The sequence below is a fragment of the Diabrotica virgifera genome, chromosome 2, assembly GCF_917563875.1.
Source record: "Diabrotica virgifera virgifera chromosome 2, PGI_DIABVI_V3a".
In the NCBI taxonomy this organism is placed as follows: Eukaryota; Metazoa; Arthropoda; class Insecta; order Coleoptera; family Chrysomelidae; genus Diabrotica; species Diabrotica virgifera.
This window is the reverse complement of record NC_065444.1, coordinates 34,240,604-34,263,416: the sequence shown is the minus strand read 5'-3', so window position 1 is coordinate 34,263,416 and position 22,813 is coordinate 34,240,604.

The following is a 22,813-nucleotide window of genomic DNA, read 5'->3' as shown; positions in this document are numbered from 1 at the left end:
TGAGCGTCGGGTTTGGGGGGGAGAGGGGGGAGAATTCGGTAAATATAAAAAGTATCGAAAGCCTCCACTTTTCACCCTCTGTAACACTGGAACCGTTGACTTTATAACAATTATGTATAGAACCTTTTTTGTTTTAAATTTCATGTAGAACATTTTTCTATAGAATATTCCTTACGCTAGAGCATAGTTTTAGAAATATTGACGAAAAACTTAAAAAAACTACTAATTTACCGACTTTTCCCCCATCTCCCCCCCCCCCCCCAAACCGGACGCTCAAAATGGTGTAACTTTTTACTGAACAATATGTGGACTATATAGAACAATTTGGTGTTGAAGGAAAACTTTTACTTTGGATGTCTGGGTTAGGCCTTTCTTTGGACCAATAAATTATAATATACTACCTCCCCAACTTTGGAACCGTTCATTTTAGAAGGGTTATGCATACGACCTTTTTTATTTCAAATTTAATGTAGAACAATTTTGTGTAGAAGGTTGTTCATGCTAAACCGCTTAGTTTTAGAAATATTGACGAAAAACGTAAAAAACTACGAATTTGCAGATTTCTCCCCCTCTCCCCCCAAACCCGACGCTCAAAATAGTGTGTCTTTTTTCTGAACATTATGTGGACCATATAGAACAATTTGGTGTTGGAGGATAACTTTCACTTTGGATTTCTGGGTTTGGGTCTAACTATACCATACTATAGGTCTCTCGGACGAAAGGGTCGATGTTAGCGACGGCCAAGGGGTGTGACCCGATACCTATGCCTGCCGAGTTGTCACTGAAGAAAAAAACCACAAACGATAATATGTTTGTGTTCCTCTGACCAGCTGTCAAATAAATCACTAGGTCTGGCGTACACTTTTGCAGTTTTAAGAAAACAATTTCGATGCATTAAGTGAGTTGTTGAAATGGTCATAATGGTCTGACATGGTAACTAATTTATGTGGGTGAGAAAACAGATGGTGACAGAGTAAAGCCATGTTACTCTTAACATTTTTGTATTTGAATGTGCATTTCGAATGACTAAGTTGTTTCGCTTTTGAGAAAAAATATTAAAATTAAAATTAGCGAAAATAGTAATTAAAGCGTATCGCTATACACCCCCTCCGAGAGACTAAGACGATAGATAATACATACTATATAAAAATTATAATGAAAATTTAAAATAGAAAAAAAAATGCAAAGTTTATACGAGGAGAACGAAAAACCACTTAATACACTGTAAACTGACACTCTCTTGGTAGTTTCCGGTAAATCTTGCTCATCTCCCCGGTCTGTTGTCTATTTTGCTGGATACTGTCATTTCTTTTGTTTCGTGATGAGTAGAGTCGTGAAGCTCGTACGCTAGAAATTGTTGATTCTTTTCCATTTACCCGGACGACAAAAGTCTTGTCACCTCGCTTAACAACTGGAAAAGGCCTGTGATATGAATATTTTCGATTTTTGGCACTGTAGACACGCTCGAGTCCTTTCCTCACATCTGATTTAATGGATGGCCAAACATATCGCTGTGTGATCATCTTCACAGAACTGTTGATTCCGGGATGTGCTAGGTTATGCATGGTGCGAAAAATTGCCATTCGAAGTGGTTTCGGTACAAATGGTCTGGCTGTAGATGTTGATATGTCACAGTACAAACTCACGTTTTGTTCGGAAAAACGTATTTTCTTCATTTGTAGTGATGTTTTCTCACTTAAAAAAGTTTGCAGTTCTGGATCAGTTTCTTGTGCGAGAGCTAAGTCAGTGATGTCGATATTTTTCTTGATGCTATCGACTCGAGATAGTGCGTCTGCCACAATATTTGTTAAACCAGAAATGTGCTGAATGTTAGTGCAAAACTGTCCTATATAGTCTAAATATCTAAACTGTCTAGGACTACATTTATCTAGCTTCTGAATAAAGGCGAAGGTGATTGGTTTCTGGTCTGTGTATATCGTTATGTCCTTGCCTTCGATCATATGTCTGGAGTGTTTTATGGCCAGCTATATAGCTAATAGTTCTCTGTCGTATGCACTATATTTCTGTTCGCTAGGTGAGAATTTCTTAGAAAAGAAAGCTAAAGGTTTCCTACCTGTATCCGTTTTTTGTTGTAGTACAGCTCCCGCACAAAAATCAGAAGCGTCACAAGTGATGGAGATATCGTTTCGACAACATCGTTTACAGGGTGGCTCAGTAAAGCAGCGTTAGCTAAACTGTTTTTGCAGTCGTCAAAGGCTTGGATTCGCTGTGGTGTCCATTCGATTAGTGCTTTTCCTTTGACATTACCTTTTAGGGCATCATGTAGTGGTGCTTGTAGCTCAGCTGCATTGGGTATGAACCTTCGGCAGAAGTTTAACATACCTAGAAATCTGCGTAGGTCTTTCACTGTTTTTGGCTGAGTGAAATTTTGTACATCTGCTACTTTTTCTTGTGGAGGTGTGAGTCCTCCGTCTGATACTGTGTATCCCAAAAAGGTAATCTCGTTTTTGCCGAATTGACACTTCGCTGGATTTATCACAACGCCAAACTGCTTGAGCCTTTTGAAAATCTCTTCCAAATGCGACATATGCTGCTCTTCGGATTCTGATGTAATGAGAATGTCATCGATGTAAGCGTAGGCGAAGTCTAGACCACGTAAAATCTCGTCTATGAAACGCTGGAATGTCTGTCCTGCGTTTCGTAAACCAAAAGGCATATATAAGTATTCGTACAGCCCAAATGGTGTGGTAACGGCGGTTTTTGGTATGTCTTCGGTGGCTACTGGTATCTGGTTGTATGCTCTCACTAAATCTATTGTAGAGAAAATTGTCTTACCAGCTAGCGCCTGACCGAAATCTTCGATGTGCGGAATTGGATATCGACTTGGAACTGTTTTTGGGTTTAGACGTCGATAATCTCCGCAGGGTCTCCATTCTTCACCTTTCTTCACCGTCGAAACACTCTTTAACGAGTCCCTTTGTTCGAAGGGTTGTCGTACTGTCTACTAAACACTGGTTAGCAATGTCCACTAGGAGAGCGAAATGGGAAAGAAAATCAGCTCCAATGATAGGCTTTGAAATGTCCGCCACTACTAATCGCCACGTAAAATCACGCCGTAGTCCGATGTTTAAAGTCAAATTCACATAACCGTATGTCGCGATTTTAGTGTCATTGGCCGCGTATAGTTCGTATGAAGTCTTTTCGCGTGCACCCCGTACATATTTTCGCGGGAAAACGCACAGATGGGCTCCGGTGTCGATTAAAAAATGTTTTTTTGTATCATAGTCTGTTACGAAAAAGCGGCGAGACTTTGGGCTTCGATCGGATGCCGCATTTACCGACTGCCCGCGATGTTTCCCTGACGCTTGCACGGAGGAGAGCACTTTTGAGCCTGGTCACCAAAACGGTAGTGATACCAACATAATATGTCACTATTATGTTCACTACTGTAGCTACTGTCTCTAGGATGTGGTCATTGTCTTGAGTTGCTGCGGTTGCGACGGTATGTGTTAGCTTGTGCTTGAGCATTTGACAAGCTAGATAGCTGGATTTTCATTTCAGCTAATTCGGCTGTCAATTTCCTGATGGCCACTGCAATCCGATCTGAAACACTATTGTTGGCACTGGTCGTCATTGTCGATGTTCACTGTATATAAAACCGGCAAAAGTATAATATTATTAACACTAACTTTTTTAAATTTTCGCGCCGGTTTAAATACTCGCGGGGGTCACCAATATTCCGGTAGGTGAGTTGCCGGAATTTAATTAAAAATTAATATAATAAAGCGACCGGTAATTTTATTGTTCTAACGAAAATGTGTTTCGTTTAGGTCTCTCGGACGAAAGGGTCGATGTTAGCGACGGCCAAGGGGTGTGACCCGATACGTATGCCTGCCGAGTTGTTACTGAAGAAAAAAACCACAAACGATAATATGTTTGTGTTCCTCTGACCAGCTCTCAAATAAATCATTAGGTCTGGCGTACACTTTTGCAGTTTTAAGAAAACAATTTCGATGCATTAAGTGAGTTGTTGACATAATGGTCTGATATGGTAACTAAATTATGTGGGTGAGAAAAGAGATGGTGACAGAGTAAAGCCATGTCACTCTTAACATTTTTGTATTTGAATGTGCATTTCGAATGACTAAGTTGTTTCGCTTTTGAGAAAAAATATTAAAATTAAAATTAGCGAAAATAGTAATTAAAGCGTATCGCTATAGATGCATTAAAGGTGCATACTTAAATAACATGCCTTGTGATGGATATATGGCAACAAGAATGTATTGAATTTCCAAACACGTGGGATGCAAATTGAGTTGTTTACATACCAATGACTTAAATGGCAACTATTAAGATAATGATTATGTTCTAGAAGGAGTGTGCACGTAGAATCTGTTTTTCTATTATCGAAATCCCTTTTGTGTTCTGCTATGCGATTGTCAAAGTTTCTGTCAGTTTGACCGATGCAAGTTTTTGGACAATCACAACATGTCAGTTTGTACACATCACCCTGTAATTTCTTTTTCTTTTGGCTCTTATCGTTCTTAATGTATTTGCCTTACAAGTTGTTGTAAGTTCTGAAAGCTGATGTTATTCTTTTACTTTTTATGTGTTTGGCTATTTTTGTTGATATCTTGTCTGTATATGTAATATAGCAGAAGCTACTGGGATTTTCTGAATTGAATTTCTGAACTGAATTTCCGTCAAGTAACGATCGAATCCATCAATTAACCCACATATTGATTAAAGTTTTGTGGTCAACAGGACTAACTAACAATACTTTTGAGATTATTTAAGTTGTTTACGATACTTTATGTTATTTAGTATATAGTACTAAATTAATTATATCTAGAACTTTTTTCGTAGCAGAATTTGAGTCAAAGGCATAGGTCTGGATCCCGCGTATGAAAAAAAAGTTGATTAATAGCAAGCTGAAAATTTGTTAATAGCTTAAGGGTGTCTAGTCGGATAAACTTTGATATATGGGAACACTGGAACAGGAGTAGTTTTAATTGTGGAACAGGTTAAAAATTTGGAACGGTCAGACCACGAAAACGGCACATGTATTTTATCCGACAGAACAGACTTAAACTCTCCGAACAGAGAATAAACTCTCAGGCAAAAATCAGAATGCTATTTATCACCAAATGTTTAATCTCTGTACGGAGAGTTTAAGTCTGTTCTGTCGGACAAAATAAATGTGCCGTTTTCGTGGTCTGACCGTTCCAAATTTTTAATCTGTTCCACAATTAAAACTGCCCCTGTTCCAGTGTTCCCATATATCAAAGTTTATCCAACTAGACACCCTTAAGCTATTAACAAATTTTTAGCTTGCTATTAATCAACTTTTTTTTCATACGCGGGATCCAGACCTAAAGGAAAAAAAATATCCTGTTGGTGACACAACCTCCTCCAGGCCGAAACCAAATTTTTTGAGTAGTATGGATATTTATAATAATAACCTGTATGTTTCCTGCAGCCGATTTTGATGATATACACAGTTATAAACAAATGAAGATCAAAAAACGGTAAATTTTCGCTTTTTTCGTCTATTGCCAGAAAGTTAAGAATTTTAAACAAATTTTAGATAAGAAACTCATAAATCGTACAAAAAACTTCAATATGGCGTTCGCTGAATATATCTATCCTTATTGGTTGCTTACAAAATTGCAAAATAAATCATAAATTTTGAGTTTACATAAATATCCATAACTTATGTAAAAATTAACTTACAACCTTCTTATTACACGGATTGCCGAGACTTCTGGTGCTTAAATCATACCGTAAATTTCAAAGCAATTTGTCAAATAGTTCAGAAGATGATGAATTTAGAGTAATACTTTGAATAGTTTACGAAAGAAGAAGAATTACAATTTACACTATTAATTTAATTAAGAGAAAACGACAAAAAATAATTCTAAATATTTCAAAATTATTTTGCAAGAACATGTGAATTAAAAGGGGGGTCTAACTTCGTCCCTAATTGTCCTAGGACAATTGTTTTTCTTTCTAAATGTGTATAAAAATTCAGTCTTTCTAAATATGAAAAAATAATTGTTCTACGGGTAACGGTTAAAAAGTTGTTCTAATTGTTTATAAGTAAGCAAAAAAACGACATGTTTTTGCAAAATAATTTTACACTGTTCAAGATTACTTTTTGTCATTTTTTTTAATAAGTTTATAGTATAAATGTTCTTGTTTCATATACGGTCCGAAGTATTACTGCAACCTCATAATTTTCTGACTTATCTATAGTGTTGCAGAAAACATGAATTTGGGATAAACAAATTAAATAACTTTTAAACTGGTTTACCAATTGCTTTGAAATTTTCGGTGTGATTTAAGCACCAGAGGTCTCAGCATTCCGTGTAATAAGAAGGTTTTAACTTAATTTTTACATAAGTTATGAATATTTATATAAACTCAAAATTTATGATTTGTTTTGCAATTTTCTAAGCAACCAATAGGATAGACATATTCAGCGAACGCCATATTGAAGTTTTTTATATGATTTATGAGCTTCTTACCCTCATATTTGTTTAAAATTCTTAACTCTTTGGTAATAGACGAAAAAAGCGAAAATTTACTGTTTTTTGATCTTCATTTGTTTATAACTATGTATATCATCAAAATCGGCTGCAGGAAACATATTATAGTTTATTAATATAGATGTCCATATGACTCAAAAAATTTGGTTTCGGCCTGAAGGGGGATGTGTCACGAGAAAATCTTATTTCTCTGGACTATAAATGATCTCTAAAACCAGATATCACTAACCGGCATCCAAAAAATACTATAATACTCGTAATATTTTAAGAACACTTATCGAAATTGCCAGAGCTACTTACGGTAAATTCAGAAATATTCTTTATGAGAGATATTTACCTTTAGTACGTTGTAGAGTATAAGAATATTTCCCTGCTGTTTTTTCAACTTTAATACAGGATATTGAGCAGCAGCAAATGAAAATAAATAATGTTTTAAAAACACGACTGTGCCAAAAAATCCAATATGCTAAATTTCGATATAAATATATCCCTGAGAACGAATTTAATATTTTGTCAGAACTAACATTAAGTACAAAATATCTAAAAAAATATTTAGTGACAATAACTTAAGTCAGAAAAAATTAACTTTATTCTACTTCATAGTAGCATAAGCAACGGAGGGAGTTATTTTCGCAAATAACTTTATAAAGTTAAAAAATAAGAATTTGCAACATTGCAATGAATAACAAGTAAAAAACAATATGAAAGCATAAAAACACAATTGCACCTAGCAGCAGAAGGAGTCACTGGAATGAATAATGACCAGATAAATTATATAAAAAAAAGAATGTGTGTGTACTTTGTACGCACGTAAGAAGTTATACTTCTATCATAATATAATTTCAACGAAATAAATATACCTACTTAACAGTTACAATACAAAAAATTAACAATAATTACCAAAAATGGACCAAAACTTAACAATGCCAAATATAAAAAAAAGAAAAAAATATGAATCGTCCGGGATTTGAACCCGCAATCTCGCGATTTTTTTATCTCTGGTCCAATGCTCTACCAACAAGGCCATCAAGCCGCATGCTAGTTACCTTTCAGATATACATAATTATACATGACGGTGACAAGTGAAATATAAAAATAGATGTTTTATTATTTTACGCCCAACGAAGACAAATCCAAAGACACAAAATTATAATAAAAAACCTTTTAAACTACCTTTTTCAAATTGCGCAAGTTGTATAATTAATATTAATGTTAACAAATGAAATATAAATATTTTGACGTTTCACAATTTGACAATTCACTTTTAATGGCAGTGCCTTAAAATTTTTAAAGCACTAGTGCCTTAAAGTAGCATTTTTAGCGCTCCTATGGAGTCCTAAAAATTGCATTTTTAACACGTTTGTAGAAAAATATATTTAAAAACACTAATATATTCTTTCCACACCTTTTCTGGACTGATACATACATAAATTAAAACATTTTGAAGTATAACTTCCAAAATATAATATGAAAACTATTTAAAAAGGCAGTATAACTATTAACTAACCTTTGTTGTTTCTCTTCCCACAAATTTTAAAACGCAACAACCATACATGACCAAACCGTCAACCGTCCAAACCACAGCTGCGCTACAGCTGCCATATTGGATAATTTTTGACATGTCATTTGAACATCCAATCAGAACAAAGTTATAATGCGCATGCGCTGGGATCGTAGGTTTTAACATATAAAAATTCACCCTCATATCGCGCGTAAAGAAGTATAACTTCAAAAACAAGCTTTCTCGTGGACAACAACGATAGAAAACCAGAAGTGTTTGAGGGAAATCTGAGTTACACCTTCTGTGGGTAGATTGTATGAAAATGAAGATTGTATGAAAATAAGCTTGTCGCCCTTAGGGTATAAACATCTATTTAATGCCCTTGATATACAGGGTGTTTCATTAATAATTGTCCATATAGTAACTGGAGAAACAGCACAAAATAAGAAGATTTAACCTAAAACCCTTAAATAAAATGTGGTTCCTTACTGAGGTACAGGGTGTTTTATCTAAAAATTTAAAAATTATTTTTGCTCAGCATTTTAAAACTATTCGACGTATCGTTTTCATACTTGGCAGGAAGTATAGGTACTGTACAAACTACTACATTATGTTAAACCAACATTTCTGGCTATTACCAGAGGCGTACGAAAGGGGGAAAGTGAATGGTTGACCCTTTCCAAATTCTACGCCATTGGCGGAATTGCTATTTTAGTTCAATTATTAGATTCTCCAATACTTTCTATGAAAATAATATACTCTTCTTTCGTAACGATAAAGTCATTAGTTTTCGAGATCTTTGAAGTTAAAAATGAAACGACACGGTTATTTTGATTAATGTATTGTGTCGTTTCATTTTTAATTTCAAATATCTCGAAAACTAATCATTTTATCGTTCCGAATGAAGACTATATTATTTACATAAAAAGTACTGGAAAATCAAAAAATTATACTAAAATAGCAATTTCGTCAGTGACGTAGAATTTGGGAAGGGTCAACCAGCCCCTATTCTCTGTCGTGTACGCCTCTGGTAGTAGCTATAAACGTTTATTTATCTTAATTTAGTAGGGTGTACAGTACCTACACTTTCTGCCAAGTATGATAATAATACGCCAAACAGTTTTAAAGTACTGGGTACAAATAATTTTTAAATTTTAATCATATGAATCATAATATCATAAATTAATCAAAATAACTGTGCTGTTTCATATTTAACTTCAAATATCTCGAAAACTAATGACTTTATCGTTACCAATGAAGAGTATATTATTTACGTAGAAAGTATTGGACAATCTAAAAAGGCACTAAAATAGTAATTCCTCCAGTGGGGTAGAATTTGAGAAGGGTGAACCATTCACTATCCCCTGTCGTAAGCCTCTGGTAGTAGCTAGAAACGCTTGTTTATCATAATTTAGTAGGGTGTATAGTATCGCATTTTCTGCCAAGTATGAAAAATGTTTTAGGTTATAACCGCAAGTGTTTTAGGTTATATCTTCGTATTTTGTGCTAAGGTTTCTCCAGTTACTATATGGAAAATTATTAATGAAACACCCTGTATAAATAACTATTACAGCAGTATGAAGAATTATTCCGTAGTTGATGTACAGTGATATAAGACAAACTCATATTAAAAACAAAAGAGAATAGGCAACGGTGTGACATACCGCATATCAATGTCTACATCCTGAAACATACACGTCAGTAATTAAGGGTTAAGTATGAAAAGATAAATGTCGAAAAGATGGCAGGAAACCGTAAATACGTATTTCTATTGAAATAGAGTTATACAAGATGGTTTTTAACAGTTCAACTAAAGATTAAACAAGAAAAATATAGTTACATCATAACATATGCACCAACTGATAATACAAACAAGAATGAAAAAAATGAGTATTTTGAAAATCTTTAAGAAATAATAGACAAGACAGAGAATAACAATTTAATAATAATGGGCGACATGAATGGAAGAGTGGGAAAACAAAATGCGGGTATAGAAAAATGGCTAGGAAAAGAGGGAGAAGAGACGAGAAACGATAATGGAACAAGGACTATAAATTTATGCATCGAAAATGATCTGATAATAGGGAATTCAAAGTTTACACACAAAGACGTCCACAAATACACAAAGGAAGAGAGGGGTAGAGGGAAGAGATCAATATTTGATTATTTCCTAATTAACTCCGAGATATGGAAAGCAGTAAAAAATATTAAAGTAAAAAAAGCGCAGAGATTGGAAGTGACCACTATCTAGTCAAAATGAGCTTTAGAATAATAAAAGACATACAAAATGACAAAAAGAGAAAAATAATAAAAGAAAAAATCAGAAGCTACAAACTGAAAGAAATAGAAGTTAAAAAGAGATACCAGAAATGTCTAGAGGAACATAGGAAAAGAGAAAATAAGTACCAAAACATAGAAGAAAGATGGAAAGATTATAAACATAGTCTATTAGTAGATGCAAAAGAGAGCTGTGGAGTAACAAAAATAAGTAATAACCCCAAAAAACGCACGGCGTGGTGGACAAATGAATTAGAAAAAATAGTACAAGAAAAGAAACAACTGTGGAAAAAATACTTAACAGACAGAAAGCAAGAAAGCTATGACAAGTACAAAGAGAAAAGAACAGAAGTTAAACAGATGGTTAAAAATAACAAAGACAGAACGTGGGTAGAATTTGGAAATAAATTAACAGAAGCATTCGGTGAAAACCAGAAATTGTTCTATAACACACTTAAGAGCATGAGAAAACCAAAACCAAATACATTGAAAAACGTGAAGGATAAGAATGGAACCATACTCACAGAAGAGAATGAGATTATGGAGAGGTGGAGAGAATACTTTGAAGAACTCTTGGAAGTGGAACAAGTAGAAGGAAATAAGTTAGAACAAAACAAAAATCAACACACCCCACAAGAGCAACAGGAACAGATAGAAAATATAACACAAAAAGAATTAGCAAATGCAATCAACAAAATCAAGCTGGGAAAAGCACCAGGACATGACGATATAACTGCAGAAATGGTCAAATACATGAATAAAGAAAGACAACAAGAATTATTAAACATCAAGGACCATGCTAAGAAAGAAAAGAAAGTACCACTAGACTAGCAGATAGGCATTATAACACCATTGTATAAAAAAGGAGATAGCAAAGAAGGCCCAAACTATAGAGGAATAACACTAGGAAGCACAGTAGAAAAACTTTATGCTAGTATACTAGAATACAGGCTAAGAGAAAAACTAGAGAACACCCTAGAGAAAGAGGAACCAATGATCAGATTTTCATAATCAGACAAATAATTTAAAAAGCTCTTAAAACAGAAAAAGAAATACATACATGTTTCATAGATATGGAAAAAGCTTTCGACAGAATTAAAAGAGAAGATATTTGGAAAATACTAGAGAAGAGAAAAATTGAACAAGGTCTAATAGGATGCATCCAGAGTTTATATGAAAAAACGAAAAGCTATGTAAGGACAAGAAATGAAAAATTTAAAGTATTCGACAGCAACATTGGATTAAAACAAGGTTGTGTCCTGAGTCCACTACTCTTTAACCTAGTACTAGGAAATTGAGAATGATACAAATGACAGAACTATGCTATGCAGACGACCTGGTGATCATTGGGGAGTCAGAAAAACAATTACAAGAAAATATTAACATATTGTAAGAAGAGCTAAAAATCAGAAACATGAAAATAAACAATCAAAAACAATGATAATTGGAAGACAAAACGGAAAACACAAAATAGAAGTAGATGGCAAGCAACTTGAACATGTAGGCAGATATAAGTATTGGGGGTAATTATAAGCCGGAATGGAAAATTAGAAGATGAGATAAATGAAAGAATTGGAAAGACTGGTAAGCTGTACAATAGTATTAAGAGTAACTTTTTAAAAAAGAAAGAAATACCTAAGAATATAAAAACCGAAATAGTAAAAAAGATTGTGAAACCCACTCTAACCTACGGCTGTGAATCTTGGGCATTAACAAAAAGGCAAAAGAATAGACTAATAAGCACAGAGATGAGATTTTTGAGAACAATAGAGAGAAAAACAAGGACAGATAAAATCAGAAATCAAACCTTTAGACAAAATCTGAAAATACACCCAGTTACAACAACAATCGAACAAGGACAACTTAGATGGCTCGGACATGTACTGAGAAGAGGAGAAGAAAAATAGTAAGACAGATATATGAAGCGAGAGGTATGGGAAGAAAGAAGAGAGGACGACCAAGAAAGACGTGCACAGAAGAAGTGAGGGAAGCGGCCGACAAAAGAGGAATAAAATGGGAGGAAACAAAAGCATTGGCCATGGATAGAAGGAAATGGAAGGAGGTGGTGTGGAAGAAAACGACGGAGAACCTAACTCCGTAACAACTCACACCGAAAGGTAGACGAGTTCTGGATTAAGTAAGTAAGTAAAATGGTTTTTGGATTTATTTTAAATTCTAGCGGTAATTGAAAAGCTATTGTAACGAATATATTGGTTTCCCTAAAATAGAGCAGTGCAATTTCGTCTGATCCACCCCTGAAAACGTTTGTAAAGAGGGGTAAACTAATTTCCAACTGTCAACCAGCCACAGATGAGAGTTTCAAATAAACAATTACAACTACCGTAGAAAGTTGGTAAAATTTTCCAACAACTGTGCTTGTCTTTTATTTTCACAGTTTCTGCTTGTTTTGCTTTTAATCAGTAATAATATTTTAGATAACCCTAAATATGTCGAATTAAATTTTACAAAATTGTTGCCATTATAAAAAACACATATATTCCATATTAGACACAAATTTTAATGAAGTAAATAATTTTCATCTAAATAATGGGAACTCAACATAAGTTTGCGAAAAGCAGAATATTTAGTGATAAAATCTGAAGCTTTTCTTTGACGATTGACAATGACGTGAAGATTACACAGGTAAAATGGTTTAAATATTTAAGAGTAATTTTAACAAAAGATGAACAAGTTCACAACTACCAAGTAATGTTATCTATATCATAATTGATAAAAAATTGTAATAAATATGTACAATTTCTTATACAGGGTGTTTCATTGGGAAGCGGAAATACTTTAATTGTAAATAGAGGTCACCGAGGCGGTTCTAGGTATACTACATTTTTTGCCTACCGACTTTTATAACCGAGTTACAGGGTGTTTTATCGATTTTGCCAATTTCTTTCCTAAGCCATCACTTTAGAACCACCCTGTATATTTTTTTGATATTTGGTACACATGTGTCTCATCCAAAACCCAAACGACCGACAAACTAATCACAAGAAAAATCCAGGTCCGGATTAACAAAAAATTATAAAGTAATTGTGACCTTAAAACAACACCCTGTATATTGAAATTCTGAAAATCTGTTTGCATATTTGAAAAGAGCACAAAAAACTAAGTCTAACTGTTCGCTTCAATTTTTCGGCCAGACAATTTTATGACTTTAATTTTAAAATTATATTGAATTTTTTAAGAACTCTGACATTAAAAATAAGCTATTATTAACTTTTAATTATAAATTATTAAAGCTATTGAATAAATACTCATTTTAAAATGAATCAATATTTATTTACCACATTGGAAAGACCCAATTATTAATCACAAGAAAAATCCAGGTCCGGATTAACAAAAAAAATAAAGTAATTTTGACCTTGAAACAACACCCTGTATATCGAAATTTTCAAAATTTGTTTGCACATTTGAAAAGACCACAAAAATCTGAGTTTATCGGTTTGCTTTAATTTTTCGTGAAGGAAATTTAATGACTTTAATTTTGAAATTAAATATATTGATAATTTTAAAAACACTGAAATTAAAAAGCAGATTTTTAAAGCACTTTTAACAATAAAGTATTAAAGTTATTAAATAAATACCCATTTTAAAAATAATCAATAAGTATTTACGACATTCGAATGACCCACTTACAAATCACAACAAAAATCCAGGTCCGGATTAACAAAACAATATAAAGTAATTGTAACCTTGAAACAGCACCCTGTATATTGAAATTTTCAAAATCCGTTTGCACATAGGTATGAAAAGAGCACAAAAAACTACGTTTAATCGTTAGCTTCAATTTTTTGGCCAGACGATTTAATGAATTTAATTTTGAAATTATGTCTAAATTTTTAAGAACTCTGGGAACTCATAATAAAAATTTCGATATAATTTCAAAAGTAATGTCATTAAATTGTCTGCACAAAAAATTAAAGCGGGACATTAAACTTAGTTTTTCGTGCTCTCTTAAGGTGTGCAAACGTATTTTCAAAATTTCAATATACAGGGTGTTTTTTCAAGGTCAGAATTACTTTGTATTTTGTTGTTAATACGGACCTGGATTTTTCTTGTGATTAGTAAGTAAGTCCTTCTAATGCTGTAAATAATAACTGATTATTTTTAAAATTAGTATTTATTCATTAACTTGAATGATTTATTAATAAAAGTGCTTTAAAAACCTGCTTATTAATTTCAGGGTTCTTGAAAATTTTAATAGTTAATAAATTTTTGCACAAAAAATCAAAGTGAATCTATAAACTCGGATTTTTGTGGTCCTTTCAAATGTGCAAACAATTTTTAAAAATGTCAATATACAGGGTGTTGTTTCAAGGTCAACATTACTTTATTTTATTTGTTAATCCGGACCTGGATTTTTCTTGTGATTAATAATTGGGTCTTTCCAATGTGGTAAATAAATATTGATTCATTTTAAAATGAGTATTTATTCAATAAATTTAATAATTTATAATTAAAAGTTAATAATACCTGCTTCTTAATGTGGAGTTCTTAAAAAAATTCAATATAATTTCAAAATAAAACCAAAAAATTGTCTGGCCGAAACATCGAAGCGAACTATTAGACCTAGTTTTTTGTGCTCTTTTCAAATATGGAAACAGATTTTTAAAATTTCAATATACAGGGTGTTGTTTTAAGGTCACAATAATTTTATAATTTTTTGTTAATACGGACCTGGAATTTTTTCTCGTTAGTATGTCGGTAGTTTGGGTTTTATATGAGAGATATGTGTACCAAATATTAAAAAAATATACAGGGTGGTTCTAAAATTATGGCTTAGGAAAGAAATGAGCAAAATCGATAAAACACCTTGTAACTCGGATATAAAAGTCGGTAGGGCAAAAATTGAGTATACCTAGAACCGCCTTGGTGACCTCTATTCATTATTAAAGTATTTCCGTTTCCCAATGAAACACCCTGTATAACAAAATAAAAAGTTTATAAGGAAAGATTTACGATATATTTGCATAATTATTTTTTTATTCATTTTTTTAATTAAGTTGAAAATATAGTTCATGCTCTTTCATTTGACACCTGTGGAATGGTTCTAACGAAATTTTTTTCTGACTTATGGTATTGTAAAAAATTCCCTCTGGGATAAACAATTTGAATAAAATTTAAACAATTGAACGAATCGCTTTGAAATTTTTATCACATATTAAGTACCAAAGAATCCTTATTTGACAAAAATTTTAAAGCTGTACACTAATTTTTACAACAGTTATTGCAAAAAAAATTCTTTTGCAATTCTGACCTTTTTCGCAATTATATTAACAATATATGAGTATATCAAACTTTGTAATACGTCATTTTAAAGCTTTTTCCATAATCTCGAAGATATTTGTACTAAAAAAAGATAAGTTTTCCCGTTTTCCATTGATTGAAAAAAGAAAGTGAAAAATGCCATTTTTTGACACTTACTGTTTATAAATAAAAATGGCCGCCAGATCCTACGCAGGAAATAGTTATAATTTGCTCTTATAGGTATTACCTGTCGAAAAAACGCTTTAGTACCCTGGCTGTTCAAGTGTCATGGAAAAAACCTTATTACTCTGGACTATTACAGCTAGAATAAATGCCACAAATAGGTTAATTGACAGAATATAAAGAAAGGATATCAAGTGGTTTGGATATCTTCCACGAATGGAAGAGAGCAGATAGCCCAGTACAGTAATTATGTGGAATCTGCCAAGAAAGTATAAAGACCCAGAATCTCTTCGAGTTGAAATATAAGGAAGGCAATGGAATGCAGGAATTTGGAAGAAGAGGTCGCCTATGCTTGGAAATTAGATGTGGGATGGGGCATCAGCTCTTTAAATCTCCTAATATGTTCTTCGCGTTGGAGTTTTGGTTTTGACCAAACCCTTGTTTTGACGACGTTTCGGCAAAGTGACACTTGTCATTATCAAGTCAGGCTAGTTCTGTTTTTTCTTGATGTTCCAGGAGAGCTGATTTCTAGGCCATCATTATTGTAGTTTGGTTTGTGAAGTTGGATTTAATTCAGTGGTGGATTTTCTGCGAGTCTTGCTTTAAATCACTCTCTGCTCTACTGCGCAGAGTTTGCTGCGCTGCTTGTAATGTATCCTGTGCACCTGCGACTGTGTATGCGCAATAGATTCATGCCTTAAGTAATAATAAGTTTATGACAAAAACCTTCTGGAATTTTATCTAAATACTTTTAAAAACAACCCCTCTATATCATATTTTAAACTCACACGTTTATGTCAGTTTATGTCTGCAAATGTAAATTTTTTACGGATATTTTTGCTAATGTTAAATAATATTTCATATCTCGCTTTAATAAAGTTATCCTCATTTTTAACTACATTCTGTGTAGGTAATCTATTCGAAATTACTCACATTTGTAACAACATGGCAAAAACAGATAAACATATTAGTTACAAATTATTTTTCAGTTGGAAAAAACTTCCATCCAACTGTGTACTAAATGGAACAATTAATAACTTTATTTTTTACAAAATAAATTATTTTAAAATAAAACGTAAATGGTTAAAACAATGTGCTGATTTACAATTCTGTATTAGCGGAAAACTGTAATAGTATATTAAGTATGGAGAACGGTAAGGGTTTTATACCGATCGAAGACAATTGTCTGAGATCGGTTACCCTTAACGTTCGACATGCTTATAACGTTTTTTGCACGATTGATACCATTATAAATTATAAAATTAAACATTTTCGTCATATTGACTAGTTTCATTCATTTTATCAAGATAGATACTTTAGTTGTTAGGTAGTAACTAGGGTGCATAACAACAATGGAGAATTGAGTTTTTATTTAGTTGTCAATAATTTTAAGTACAATTTTGATTATTATAAATTAAAATATGAGCGAAAGTGAATTTGAAGAAATTGAACGGGCTTGGGAAGAAGGGTGTTCCGCAATTATTCCCGAAAAATCCAAAATCCGTTATCAAATTACCTACCAAAGTTTTAAAAAATGGTGCGAAGGCAAGAATTTAAGAATCGAAGAAAATACTCTATTGGCATATTTCGTTCAAAGACGTATGCAGTTGAAAGCTCCTGGAAGCCTCTGGGCAGAATATTCAATGATTAAATCCACCGTTTTTCTTTATCATGGCATTGATATTTCCAAGTTTTCAACTTTGATCGCGTATTTGAAGAGAAAAAATGTTGGCTATAGGCCTAAGAAAGCGAGCATTTTTACACGGGAGCAATTTGAAAAATTTCTGATGGAAGCACTGGATGAAGAATTTCTAGTTCACAAGGTAATATAAGCTAGTTTAGGTAAAAGAAATACTCTAATAAAGATTTTTTCATAATTTGTAGGTCGCAATGATATTGGGAATATCTGGTGCCTGTAGAAGAGAAGAATTATATAATATTACTATGAATGACATCCAACAAACCGATGGTTTAATGATTGTAAAAGTATCCAATACAAAAACGAACATCCAGCGTACTTTTACAGTCGTTAATAAACCAGACGATAAAATTCCATATTTAGAAATTCTGCAAAAGTATATAAAACTTCATCCATTACAAGTAAAATCAAATCATTTGTTCTTAAGATACGCCAAAGGAAAATGTTGTGCTCAAGTAATAGGGAAAGGGACAATCGGGGGCTGGCCTTCTCAAATTGCCAAATTCTTAAATTTGCCTAATCCCGAGAACTATACTGGCCATTCGTTCAGGAGGACATCAGCAACGCTTTTGGCTAATAAAGGTGTTGATGTCCTCGGATTAAAGCGTCATGGAGGTTGGCGTTCATCGACAGTGGCAGAAAGCTATGTAGAAAATTCTCTTCAAAATAAAATAGATTTTGCCGAAAAAATATTGTGCAATACTAGTAATACTATTAATGTATGCGATTCTGCAGGAGTTTCTGTTAGAAGTGAAACCACAGCCCAAACAAGTGGGATTTCATTAAATAATTTAACAAATTGTACCATAAGTTTTAATATTAATAAATAATTCGTTAGTTTTCTTTATTCTTTCAAAAAATAAATTAAAATTAAGAGATTTTTAACTCGACGGTAAGTGAATTACTTACCGTCGAGTTGGAGTACTTACCGTCGAGTTGGATTACTTACCGTCGAGTTGCTAGTAAATGTCACCTACTGACGTAAATCTGTCACGGTAAACAGTCAAAAATGATCAATCATGCAAAATAGTATATTAAGTATGTAGAACGGTAAGGGTTTTATACCGATCGAAGACAATTGTTTGGAGGAGGAGCGGAGCGACGACTCCAATTATTGTCTGAGATCGGTTACCCTTAACATTCGACATGCTTATAACGTTTTTTGCACGATAGATACCATTATAAATTATAAAATTAAACATTTTCGTCATATTGACTAGTTTCATTCATGTTATCAAGATAGATACTTTGGTTGTTAGGTAGTAACTAGGGTGCATAACAACAATGGAGAATTGAGTTTTTATTTAGTTGTCAATAATTTTAAGTACAATTTTGATTATTATAAATTAAAATATGAGCGAAAGTGAATTTGAAGAAATTGAACGGGCTTGGGAAGAAGGGTGTTCCGCAATTATTCCCGAAAAATCCAGAATCCGTTATCAAAATACCTACCAAAGTTTTAAAAAATGGTGCGAAGGCAAGAATTTAAGAATCGAAGAAAAGACTCTATTGGCATATTTCGTTCAAAGACATATGCAGTTGAAAGCTCCTGGAAGCCTCTGGTAAGAATATTCAATGATTGAATCCACCGTTTTTCTTTATGATGGCATTGATATTTCCAAGTTTTCAACTTTGATCGCGTATTTGAAGAGAAAAAATGTTGGCTATAGGCCTAAGAAGTTTCAATATTAATAAATAATTCGTTAGTTTTTTTTTATTCTTTCAAAAAATAAATTAAAATTAAGAGATTTTTTAACTCGACGGTAAGTGAATTACTTACCGTCGAGTTGCTAGTAAATGTCACCTACTGACGTAAAATCTGTCACGGTAAACAGTCAAAAATGTTCAATCGTGCAAAAAAGTAGTTAAATTATTAGACTTAAACAGGTTTTGAAACTGTTTCCGTGTTGCGCATTTATGTTAAGTAATTAATCTATATGGGATTAAACCACAGTTGATTGTAATAAAAATTACATTTTATAATTGAAGAGTGGAACTTAGCAAGGGTCAAAGGGTCATTTTTTATTCAAGTTTGAGCTATTAGCGTAGAAATATTTTAAGTTTCTAATGTTATAAGGTGCTTGTGCTCCTAAGAAAGCGCCAGCTCAAAATTTAGATTTTCAGGAGTTTTTAAAAAGCTTTATTAAATATCGATCTAAAATTAAATGAAGACAAAACAAAATACATGTTTGTTTAAAACAAGAACTAAGGCGAATATGGCAAAATATTAATATAAACGATTATATATACTTTGAAGTGGTTAAATAATTTAAATATCTGGGAGAAACAATCGATAAGTTGAAACCCAACTAATGGCGGTAAACAGACCTTTCTTTGCAATGCAACAGTTAATGAAGTCAAAACTTCTCTTATGAGGTGCAAAAACCCAGATATATAATGTATAATATGTAGTACGGGATCTGAATAGGAGGTTGAAATGTACCCATCTGCTTGTCGTATGAAACATTTTTTTTATTAAATTTTGGGTAACACACGATCAGCATGGGTTGCCTATTAAAATTGTGTCATAGCTATCCTTAAGGGGGGCCGTAGGGGTTGAAATCAACATTTTTTTGTGAGTTTTTTTTTAAGTATTAGAGAATAACTTTATTTTTAAATTAAATAAGCATATTAAGTATAATTCAAAGAATATTCAGAAAAAAATTGAAGAAAAAATGTTGAAAAATAAGCCAACGGTGGCAAATTTTTAAAGACACCTCAAAAAAACAATGAATTTTGCGGTGGACATCAGAATTTATCATTGGATCATGGTAGACAAAAAATCCAAAAAGATTTTATTAGAGTTTCTCGAGGTAACGTTGTCAAGTTCCTTTTAGTTTTAATGATCTTTGACTTTTTAGTATCACTCAGAAGTCAAAACAGCGAAATTTTTTACAGAAAAAAGATTGAGAATCAACATATTTATTATTGTTAAACAAAATATAAGCATAAAACAAAAAATATCTCGACAGTATTTCCTCAAGGAATGTCTAAAGAAAATATGTACAAAATTCCAGGTGAGTTGGTCAAGTAGTTTTTGAATTTTTGTGTACAGGCTTTGAAAAAAGCTGTTTTGAGAAAAACGATTTTAAAGTATTGTCAACTTTTATTTTCAATTTGTTTCTGTCTGTGAAATCGTCAAGTGATACACAAATTAATATGTTTTTAAATCGCGGGGTAATTTACAAAAGAAAATGAGAACATCTGTTGACCGTCTCTCACTACGCTCAATCGCACTGGCACGAAGATGCTGCAAAGCGAGTGGAAGGTAGGGATAGTGTTGAATATCCCTATTTTCGACTCGCTTTGCAGCAGGTTCGCGTCAACACGCTTGAACGTAATGAACAACGGTCAACAGCTGTTCTCATTTTCTTTTGTAAATTACTCCCCGATTCAAAAAGATATTCCGGTGTGCATCATTTTACGATTTGACAGACAAACTGAAAATAAAACAGAAGTTAAAAACAAAAGTTGACAATACTTTAAACGCGTTTTCCTCAAAATTGCTTTTTTCAAAGGCTGTAGATATTGTAACTCAAAAACTAGTTGACCGACCCACCTGGAATTTTGTACATATTTTCTTTAGACATTCCTTGAGGTAACAGTGTCGATATATTTTCTGTTTTATGCTTATTTTTTATTTAACAATAATAAATATGTTGATTTCGCCCTTTTTTGTACAAAAAATTTCGTTGTTTTGATTTCTGAGTGATACCAAAAAGTGTCAAAAATCGTTATAACTAAAAAAACTCGACAGAGTTATCTCCATAAACATATAAGCTAATAAAATCTTTTTGAATTTTTTGTTTACCATGATCCAATTATAAGTTCGGATGTCCAATGCAAAATCCATTTTTTTTTCGAGGTGTCTTTAAAAATTTGCCACCTCTAGTTTATTTTTTGATATTTTTTATTGATTTTTTTTTTAGTATTCTTTGAATTATACTAAATACGCTTATTTAAATAAATAGTAATTCTATTATACTCTCAAAAAAAATTCACAAAAATGTACTTGAAATGTTGATTTCAACCCCTACGGCCCCCCTTAAGGATAGCTATGACACGATTTTGCTAGGCAACCCATGCTGGTCGTGTTGGTCTATGTATGAAATTTAATAAAAAAAATGTTTCATCCGGCAAGCAGATGGGTACATTTTGTCCTCCTAACGAATTGAGGCGCAGAGACAACAATGAGTTAGTCTCTCTCTTCTGAAATGAAAGTCTAGTTAGATATATAAAGGCCAATAAGCAAAGATGGGCAGGACATGTGATACGCAGTAATGACAATCGCCTTGTAAACAACGTATTTTGGGAATGGCCAGGTGGAGAAGGTCTGTAGGAAAGCCCTGAAAAAGATGAAAAATGCAGTTAGAGTAGATCTGGAAAAAACGGGAGTAAGACAATGCGAAATAGTGGCACATGAATGACAAACATAGAAGGCAATAGTAAACGCGGCAAAGACTCACGAAGAGTTGGAACATAATTGATGATGATGATGATCAATAATCCATTTCATCTTGAAACGAAATACGACAATAGACTACCCCAGCTAATTGAAATAATATTCGAAAATATTACTCCAATCATCCAAGATAGCTATCGTTCACCCTAACTTAGCTCAGTCTCTCAGGGTGTGTTTGTTCGTCTTGTCCTAATCTTAGATATAAACTCTGAAAATTTAGAATGAAAGCAAACAAAACAGTATTTTTAACTAATCATGTTTATTGTTCATAAAATATAATAAAAATGTGACTTATTAAGTCCATTAACAAATATATTCAAATTCTTGCCAAAAACTAACAATTATAGATTATACTTATGGCTTTTGGTATCTGGTTCGAAGGTAACTTGATGTCGACTGGTACTGCTGTAGATTTCTTGTAGAACTGGGCAGATGTTCGGCCCTAGAGCCCTGCAACTGGAGATGGTAGTCATTGCAGTCTAGATGTCATAGTTTCATTGCTGTTAGCCTTAGTGTCATCGCCGGCGATAGGCTTTTTTGAAGCTCCCAGAGGGAGGACGGTGATCTTTTTTCCAAATACTAGAATACAGAACGGGTATAACTGACAAACAAGAAGAAAAACCAAAAACGAGCCTTTGCCAAATAGTATTAAAAACTAGTAGATGGCAAGGGTAAATTAAATGGAATTAATATTGATACTACTATTTAGTAGTCCAGGATAATAAGGATTTTCTCGGGACACTCAAAGATCCAGGTATCTGACTACTTTTTTAGTTATGGTAGACCTATAAGAAGAAAAACTACCTGTTTCTTGCCTCGAGTTCGGGTCCGTTTTTTAATTATTAACAATTTAGTGCAAAAATCGCGATTTTTTCGATTTTTTGCACCCCATTTAAAAACTAAATAGTTGACATAAAATTACT